The following is a 10,550-nucleotide window of genomic DNA, read 5'->3' on the forward strand; positions in this document are numbered from 1 at the left end:
TGGTGGGCACTGAGAATCAATGTTCAAAATGTGTCTTTAAAAATGCTAGGCTGTCAGTAACGCTTAATGGAACAGCTAACTGGTAAATAAAGATGTGAATGAAAGGGGTCTGAAACCAACATGGCATGGCAGCCTCAATTTGGTAGTTTTCATTTGATTCATGAATTCTTCAGAGCTGGTAAAGACTAATGGGTAAATTTGTCCATCTGTCCTGTCAAACCAAGATTGTGCTGTAAAGTATATTTCCAAGTACTCTGTTTTGTCCAAATTCAGCTTCATCAAGTCCAGTCCTTTTTTTTCTTTTTCTTTCAAGACTTTTCCACAGCATAGAAAATTTACTTAATGGAGCTGTTTAAATGATTGCAATAAAGACAACAGGATGTCCCAAAAAATAACACTGATGAACTAACTTGAATTACGATGAGGATGATTTTATATTCAGGGTTTAAATGACCAAAGTTCATTTGAGGGACCTGCTTTTTTTTTTTTTCAAGCAATTCGCTCTTATTAAAATGTAGGCAATTGGAACTGCATTAGCAGGGTTAACATTAAAAAATATTGTTTAAAATGGGGAAAACATGTCTAAGAAACTGAAAACAAAATGAGGAACAAAGTACATAACCTGAACCTAACTTTTCAAGACTATTATTATTATTATTATTATCATTATTATTATTATTTGAATGTCACATTCAGATTGAGTCAGGGTGATGGTAAACATTTTGTTGCTGAGTTTGGTCTTAAATCATGATCTGGGGAAGACTTGTCCAGTGTGTTATTGGCTCTGAGGGTATTTAATCCCTGAACCCCTACTCTGGATTAATGAGCGCTATATTAATAGCATCTTTTGACAGATTTTTGAGAATTGTCTGTCTCATGATCTGGTGAAAGTTGTATAGTTGTCATGCCAATTAGTTGGTGTTAAACTAAGGGCTGAAGGAGTGAATGAGAGTGTCTGAATATTTCAAACTCAAAGAGTTCTCATTAATAGCCATTGATCTGTCTATAAGTGGTATATGATGTTGCTTACGTACTAGCTGTATTTCAAGGAAGATACGGAGACAGTTATATAAACACATTTTGAACCGCTCCTCACAGTGAAATTCATCCAAGATCAGCAGTTGTTGGGGAGCACAAAACCTCATGGTTAAAGTAATCCTGAAGCAGACTAATTCTGACATCACTGCCTCAGTATTGCCAATCCCACTGTGCCAAAAATCTTAAGACAAACGCTTTAAAAATCAAGAGTTTGGCACATAAATCATGAGATGCTATTTTGAAGTGTGTGTGTGGCGGGGGGCACTATTTGTGAAGGTGTGGGGGGCTGTGGGTATATGTGGGGTTGGGAGCCTGAGGGGGGGGGTCCCCACACACCCTGGTAGGATGCAGGGTACTGTGGGTCAGGAGTGAGAAGGGCTGGGCGGGCTATGGCTTGGGAGTGAGGAGCAGACAGAGAGGGACACAGCTACACAGAGACACTGACAGATGCACAAACAGGACCCAGCTGGTAAGTGGAGAGAAATGGGCTGAGAAGAAAGGGAAGGGGTGGGAGGGGGGGAGATGGAGGCTCCTACAGTGAGGGAGGGAGTGGGGCAGAAGCAGGGGTTGAACTGAATGGGGCCCTGGGGCTGGGATGGGTTGTCTGGAGATGCAGGGGCAGGGACGTGGCTCCCTGCAGCAGCACACATCCCCGAGGGAGGCATGGGGGCATGTGCCCTGCATGGGGCAGGGGTGGGCTGCCCACTGTAGACTGGGGATCTGTGCCCTGCTGCCTTGCCCCAGGAGCTCAGCTGCATGCCTTGTGTCCCCTGCCCACCCAGTGGGCAGCAATGGCCTCACATGGCTGAACTCCTGGGGCCCCACTCTCTCACTCACCACAGGGGCCTCAACTGCCCCTCTCCCCCACCCCTTTTCTCACCCCCCACTGCTTTTCTTCCATTTACCAGCTGGGAAAATCCAGAGATCTGAGGATTGAATCAGATGGGGAGTCTGATTTTGAGGAAGCTGGACAAACACCATATTGAGCTCATTTGAGCCCAATAAACTCCTGCCCATAGAGGGGGCTGGACTTGATGATCTTACAGGCCCCTTCCAGTCCTTCGATTCTATGATTCTAGTCTGCTGTGCAGTAAAGCGTCACATGTAGATGCGCCCCATGTGATACTGAAGATCCACTCCAACCCCTGAAAATAGAAAATACTGACAAAAAAAGTTTTTTCCTTAAAAACACACCCATTAAGCTGACCTTTCAGAGCCTCCATGTGCTAAATCTAAATTGACCAGAACAAAAGAAGCAGCAATGCGATTTGAAGTCACTAGCTGCAGTAGAAATAAACTTGCCTTCAGTAACTAAAATACACAAAGGAACCAAGGATGACATGATACTTGAATACCACATCATTTAAAACCATGTTCTTCTGTATCCTTTTCTTCCAGGTTGTTTATGCTTTGCTTCATCTGACTTTGACTGTAAGCTCTTCAGGAGGGAGCTCTGTCTTTCATTTTCTGTTCAAACCCTGTTGTGTAGCATAAATACATAATACTGTTGCATGTTGGAGCCTAGAGAGTTGCCTTAGTCCTGCATTTTCCTAACTCTTCAACTTGTAAGTACTTAATTATAGCCTGGTTTAGCTGTCCTTGTTGGCATCTGTGGAAAGGGGTCATAACCTCAAGTGGAGAATATAGCTCCAACCAGAGCTAATAAAGCAGGATCTTTTGAGAGAGTCACGCTATATATCCTGGTTACCAAATCCCCCCATTTCCCCTGACACACACACAAAACACAGCAGCAAATTGTATACAAAGAATGTATACAAACTATCCAGGAGACGCATTATATTTTTTTCTTGTGCTGTGTATTATAAGAGTGGGTCTCTGAGCTTGCAGAGTTGATGTGATGTTACACTGAATAATCAGTCTTGTGGGTTTGTGTCAGCTTTAGCTTCTGTGGTTTATTGTTTACAGCTTTTCTCTCATGCCTCAAACCATGTATTAGTGATTTAAGGGCAAACGTCAAAACTGAATAAGTCATGTTGTATGCAGGTGTTAGTATAATTTAAATCAGCACTAAGTAATTTTAAAAAGACAGGGTTATCTTTTTTAAAATAAGGCATCGAGGGAGTCCAAAAGTATCATAGATATAAGACAGAAATATCCACTGAGCAGCTGGAAAAGTCACCATAAAACATAGAACTAAATTTAGTCCTGACAAAGCAGTCATGACCCTCAAAGGCAGTTCAAAACTTTATTTCAAGGTAGACTTTGAAAGAAGGTCTGTCACTTGGCAAAACACTCTATGAGCTATTGAGTATTTTTGTTCTAAATTTTGTCTTAAAAATGCACATAGCCTCTACATCAGTTCTGGCAAGAAATATTCTGAATGTTTGAAAGGCTTTCTTTCACCTAAAGATAAATACGAGCTGGAGTTCACATCTGAGGCAAACATTCTCTCTCCACAGATGCCAACACCACTTATTTCCCCACTGCGTCAACCACTGTAACCCTAGTTCATGGCAAGTAATGCCCTCAGGCATGAGGAGAAAATGTAGGGTTTGTGATCTGGTTTTGTTTTATTCTGTTCAGAGGTTGCCAAAAATGAAACAAGGCAATAGAAATAATGCTGCCTTTTGTGATACGGAAGTTTAGCAGCTGTCTCATGTCCGAGGCTCACAGATAGTACACAGGTTGTCAGATGGTAGTGGCTTTCAGGCTGCATCAGACTGTGAACCAGCAGTCTCTCTTAGTGAGTGGATAACAGTGTCTTTCCTTTCTGTTTTATGAACAGGGCAGTCTCACTAAAGAATCTACTTAGATCAGGAGCAGGTAAAATACAGCCTGCAGGCCGAATCTGACCCACCAGGCACTTTGATCTGGCCAGAGGCACCCACCAACAAATTGTGACCTGCCCAGCCCTTCCACCCACAAGGATGGGAGCAATGCACCCTACGTATGCACACACACACACACGCACACACACACCCCAACATACCCTATTGCCCCTTGCTCCTACTCTTGTAGGCAGAAGGGCCTGGCCCAGCCAGCACACAACTTCCGGGCAGAGCTGCTACTGTGATTGCCACTGGGGGGCTTGGTCAGCTTCCCTGGCATCCTGGTGGCTCCAGGCAGCCAGTAGGGAAGTGGTGGGGGCAGGGGTGGTGAGGAGCTGCAGCTGGGTGGGAGCATGGAGCTGGCAGCAGCATGGATCTCATGCCCAAGGGGGCAGTGGCAGTGGCAGCATGGAGCTTGGGTGGGTAGAGTGTGCATGTGACGGAGGGTGGGGAGGTGTGGGCCCCCACCCCGGCTTACTCCATGGCGTGAAGCCCCCCTCAGGCTATGGCAGTAGCAGGCAGGGGTGCTTGGGGTGCTTATGCCTGGTGCAGGTGCTGGTGCCCAGTGGTGCCTGGTTCTGGCCAGCACTGCACATGGGGGTGAGGAGTGCAGCCTGGCAAAGCTGCTTCTATTGCCAGGGTTCTCCGCCATTCACATGCAGCCCCCAGCACTCGCACAGCACTCGAGGGAAGCTCTATGTGCTAGAGCTGACTACCTTCCCCACCCTGTGCTGCGCAGGTCCCGGACTCCAGAAGGAAAGGCCAGGGCTCCCCTCCACTTCTGGCAGAGTCCCTGGACCTGCATGGCAGGGGGCAGGGAAGGCAGCCGGCTCCAGTGCACAGAGCTTCTCTCCAGTGGTGTGTAAATGCAGGAGCTGCACATGCGCGGTGGAGAGCCCTGGTGATAGAGGTGGCCCAACCGAGCTGCACTCCTCGCTGCAATGTGAAGCACTGGCTGGAGCTGTGCACTGCCAGGTGGCAGCACCTGTGCCAGGCACAAGCACCCTGAGCACCCTCACCTGCTGCTGCTGCCACCTGCAGGGGCTGTGCATCATGGGGGGAGTCTGGAGGGGGTCCCCACAACAACCACCCTTCCTCACACCCCACAAATACCACACACCCACACCCTGCCCCCACAGCCCTCCCACATATACACCTTCCAACGTAACCTATTGCCCCCACACGCACACAGCCACACCTCCTCACAACTCTCCCACCCCACCATACACACACACACACCCCACCACACATGCGCACATCCCCACAGAGCCATTATGCAATCACCCCTATATACACTATGCAAACCCAAATCACGACAAAAATATTTTTTGTAATAAAATATGTTATAGTAGGCATTTGACTTTTAGTATATGATTTGGTTTTTTTCTGGGTCTAAGATGGCAACCCCACCCACCCCGGGAAAGGAGTGTTTCTAGGGAAAGACAAAGGGAGGGACTTCCTGTGGTAAAGTTCAGTGGTTAGGGGTGGGACTTCCAGTCCCAAGATGGCAACCAGGGGCAGGGCAACTGTAAAGGGGAGGGACTACCCATGCAGCCCTTGAAAGTTCACCAAAACCTCATTAAGCGACCCTCCAGCTGAAACAATTACCCACCTCTGACTTAGAGTGTATTTACATGTTACCTTTCCCATGTGTTAATGGCTCTTAAGATGGGAATGTCTGCATATTAAGCCAGGAAAAGACAAGCTAATTTCCCTCTGAAAGTCTCAGAGATAATGCTTTACTGGCAAGGATGATCTCTAGCTTGTCTTGGGAAGCTCACGTTGTAGTCACATTAGAGTGCTCCAATGGGCCAATGCAAATTGGGAGTGACCCTCCAGCATCCCAGAAGTCATCACTCCCATGTCCCCCCATGTGGACTCACAATTCTCCTGCTCTGGAATGACAGCAGGGAGAGCCAGCAGCTGAGGGAGTCCTAAAGTTAAGCATTTGCCTCCTTCACATCTGTGCTCAGAGGCATGTGCCTTCCCCTCCTCTGCTCCCATTCCAGCACCACCCCTGCCTCCAGCACCCCCCACCCCAAGCCAATGTCATTTAGATGACAATGGTCCCCAGCCAAATCCCACCAAAGTCACAGAGAATCATCCATTTAATTTAAAGAGTTTTGGCTCAAGCACAGCGCAGCATCTCAGCTTGGAGTGAAGTGCCTGCTGGGGAGTCCTGGAGAGTCTTCCAGTAGCACAACAAGGATGATGCAGGTTGGGTATGCTTGGCATTGTGACAATCGTAAGTAAATGAACTGTTTCTAGAAACCATGTTTTAAAATTAAATTTAACCCCTATCTATCTTTCTGTGGTAAAATCTTGCTTGCACAAACAGCACTTGCTTGTGCCCATCAAACTATTTTAACAGGTAGGGTTACTGAAGTAAAGGGAATAAATAATTAATGCATTTTGAGAAGTTGAGTCCTTTCTCTTGGCAGCCAGTGTCTCTTATTCTATCCAAAATCTAACTGGCCCCAGCCTGAACTAAGTTTCATGGAAATGTCTCAGGACAGACCTTTCTGCAATGTTTTTGAACGTGATACAGACCTGACATTAGTTGTTCTAAACTTGTCCAAATGCACATTTCTGGTGTATGTCTGTTTCATCAGTTTTATTTTCCAGTGTCTAGACTGGCATCTTCTATGAACTTAGATCAAGAAGTTAGCACGATTCTCTCTGATGTAAGTTATTCTCCTGCAGTATACTTAGGTTTGTATTAAATATTCTTATTTGTAATGGAATCCTGTCATTTGTGTGACTTTTATATTACATACAAGGATCTTGCCCCTTTGGGAGAATGCAACTACAAAATAAAGCATAAGTCTGTGTCCTTGAATCTGTTAATGATAATATTTTGAGCTGCTCTCCTGCTACTGCTGCTAAAGCGAGTGCTGGAACTTTTCCTAGAAGTGTCATATATTTTTTCCTGTATAATCATGGAGTTTATTTAGGGTTATTCTGATCATTTCAAGTATCAGCAGATTTTTTTCCCTTTTAATTAATGCAGGAGATGTAACATTCTCAGATATGTTACACTTCAAAGTACTTGAAATAACTATTGTAGGCAGTTTCTTAGAAATTGGGATCTGACTTTGTCTTTTATTAGGTGAGTCACGACTCAAGTAATGCTGTAATCCATACAATCTCTCCTCACCAGATGCTGCACTAATAATCATAATGAGTAGAAAAAATAAAATACTTCCACTTTGAAATCTGTCTGTGCAAAGCCAGGTCTCCCAGGTCCATGCAAAGCCAGGAAATCCAACCTATCTGTGCCACCCAGACATCACACACAAGTATAAATCGGGATGAAAGAGCTAACTGGGAATCCATGGATACAAGGAAACACACACTGTATAAAGCTGCTTCACCACCCCTTCTGTAGGAGGCACATTGAGGGAGGAAGGTGAGCTCTACCTACACCTGATTTTTAACACATGAGATCTGCCAGAAGCCTTACATCAGTTGCCTGAGTTAGAGCAGCCCTTCAACTGCTTTAACTCTTCCCAGAGCTAATACAAACCTACCTTCAGGGTTCGCAAATGCTAACTGGCTTCACTTATTACCTCCTCTGCGGATTTATCTATTTTCATCCTTTTTCTTAGGATTACTTAATGTCAAGTAGCATGACTGACATGCAGAAACAATTTGAAGAAATTAACTTTTTAGCAAGAGTTATATATAACAGAAAGTAGTAATTGTAATCTCCCTATTCCACAATCAAGGCCATCAAGAACGAAAGAGCCACGTTTTCTGATCCAAAAATACACAGAAAATCTCAAGTGCTGCAAGTTGTAAAGTGCTCCTGAAAATGCTTCCCAAGTTTTCAGAATAGTCTTTTCACACTTATTTCTATAGAAGAAATAGTGTAAATAAGGTTTTTCTCCAAAAGACTTTTCCAAATTCCTGGTATTCCTTAATATTTTTTCTTTATAGAAAGGTGGTTTCAAGGCTGTGACCTGCTTGTTGGCCAGAAATCTCTCTCATGGCTGAAAATGTTCTTTCTAACTTGGAGTTAGAGAGGGAATGCCAGTAGCATAACTAGGGCTGAGCAAGCAAGGCATCAGCACCAGGTGTTGACATAGTGAGGGGATGCCAATATGGCCCCTTCCCACTAAAAGTCTTTCCATAGCCCTACACAACCCAGCCATAGGGAGCCAGACAGAAGCAGTACTATGCCCAGCAGTATATCTACTGAGGGGAATGGAGAAGGAATTATGCCCCTTCTCTCTGGGGAGCTTTACTATCAGTGGCTCAGCCCTGCCCTCAGGGGCAGGGAAGAACAGGGCACCAGGAGCAGCCTCTGGGGAGTCTGTACCACTGCCTGTCCCTCAGTGGCAGCAGCCCAGCCCATGCTGGTAAAGGAGCAGCTGTAGCAGCTGTTGTGCAGAGAAAACAATGAAAAAGGAGGAGAACAGTAGCCTCTAGCACACATATATAAGATCAACTTCCTTTTTCCTCTGTTTTATTGGCTGATCCAAAGGGATACAGCGGTGCGACGGCACCTCTCTTTCTGACCAGGTAGCAGGAGCAGCAGCCAGGAAATTTTAAGTCTCCAAAGAAGGTAAGAGTTCTCTGCTGATGCCACAAACATTCTGGCACAAACATCAATACTTCTGCACCCAACTTAGTACTTGTGTCCATGGATAAAGCCACTATAAAATCACATACATTGAGCCTCAATGAGCAGATGGGAAAGTGAGAATCAGTGTGTTGTGTTGTTTGCCTAAGGTAGCACAGTGGATCTGATCTTCATTTTTCTCAGCAGTTTTATAGCAGTGGAATCACTTTATTTTAGGATCATAAGAAAGTAGGACTGAAAGGGACATAAATATGGGGTCATCTAGTCCAGCCCCCTACTCAAGGCAGGATAATCCTCAAGTAAATCATCACAACCAAGTGCTTGTCCAACCTGCCCTTGAAAATGTCCAGGGATGAAGATTCCACAATGTCTCTAGGTAGCCTGTTTCAGTGCTTGACTGTCATCATAGCGAGCTCTTCTTAATCTCCAACCGAAATTTACTCTGCTTCAGCTTTGAGTCTCTTGCTCCTAGTTCTGTCCCCCACAGCCACAGAGAAAAGTCCATCTCCATCCTTTTTATATTATAATCACCCTTCAGGTCCTTAAAGGCTGCTTTCAAATCCTCCCCTCAGTATTTTCTTCTCCAGACTAAATAATGCTAGCCCTTTCAGCCTTGAACTATTAGGATACGGTGGAAATAACTGTCTTTTTGACAACCATCTTCAGCAGTCTTCTTGAGCTGTTACTTTTGATTTACACGTCAGTGTACAATCCCGCCTAGCAATTCATTGTGGAAACAAGAATAACATTGAGGAGACCCAAGTTGTAGAACCATGCTTGAACTCTTAAATGCTTCCATTCATTTAAATAGAAGCAGTCAGACAATGCACGTGCTCTTGAAAATCCTAGCCATAGCTCTTTTCAGAATATTGCACAGTGGTAAACAGGGTCACATCCATGTATTTTTAATGCATAGCACTCTTTTCTGAGTAATGTCTACAGATTTTTTATCTGTTCAGCACAATGGCATTAACCCAAAGATGATCTAGCTTGCCATAACTGCCCTCTGTAAGAGTTATGTATCACAAGACAGCCTTTTTACAGAAAGCTGGAGCTCCTTCATCTTAATGTCATTATTTTTACATCTGATTTCTGGCTGTTACTTGCACAGCCAAGCAGGTAGCCTGCTGTCTACCAAGTCTAGTCCTTCATCTGAACTAAAACTGTCCCTCTATTTCCCAGTAAAGAATAAAATTGTTGTCATTTTTGGCAACCCCTGTCAGTTACTGTCTGAAGCCTAGTGATCAGTGTAATATTTTGGGTGGGGTCGAATTTGGCAAGATCTTATCTTGACCCTTCTTATTATTTTCCATCTCCTTGTGCATAACCTCCTAATAATACTGCCTTCACATTAGTGTTTGCACAAATAGTAATTAGGATTATGGAAGCAAATTAGAAAGTGAATTTGAGAATTTGCAAAGGAGACAAAATATTTGTACTGTTTCAGGACACCTTTCCTGCTTCAGCAAGATAATGCATGGCAATGCTTTCAACCAGTGTTAAAAACAAGTACTACCTTGATTACACCAAATGGCTGATTAACCCTTCAATTAGTGTTACACAAGTTACAAAAAACAGCTATAAAAAAGGAATTATTTCATCCTGTGGACACAGCAGTGGAATGCCAATTAAGTGTTGGGCTCCTAATTAATTGCATTAAGGTCTGTCAAATCACTTTGCACAGGAAGTAACTGTACACTTTGCTGTGCTTATATATTAGCTATGCTTCTGGCTCAGAGAGACCTCAGAGAAATGACTTGTGGAGCATTGTGACCCAAGAACTAATTAGCCACTATAAATAAACTATTATTACACTTGCCTAATATGTAAAGAACTGGAAGCGTATAACTTGGCAGCTGTGAATTCCTATCCACTTGGCTGTGCAAATCCTAATTTTTTAACTGTGTTGCTCCCTCTACATTAGCTCCTGCAGCAGAGTCACAGTGCCACCTAGAGACTGTACTAAGAAGTTGAAACGATTTTGACTCCCATACAAAACATAAGAAAAGCTTCAAGGTGATGTGGGTCCTTTTCTATATTGTGAAGTGTCTTTGACTTCAGAATAGAGATGTTCATCAAGTAAATGGCATTTTTAATTTTTCATGCTTGGATACTGGCCCTTCACCATTTCCAACCGG

This window comes from Gavialis gangeticus, unplaced genomic scaffold, assembly GCF_001723915.1.
Source record: "Gavialis gangeticus isolate Ggan-Ray unplaced genomic scaffold, GavGan_comp1, whole genome shotgun sequence".
In the NCBI taxonomy this organism is placed as follows: Eukaryota; Metazoa; Chordata; order Crocodylia; family Gavialidae; genus Gavialis; species Gavialis gangeticus.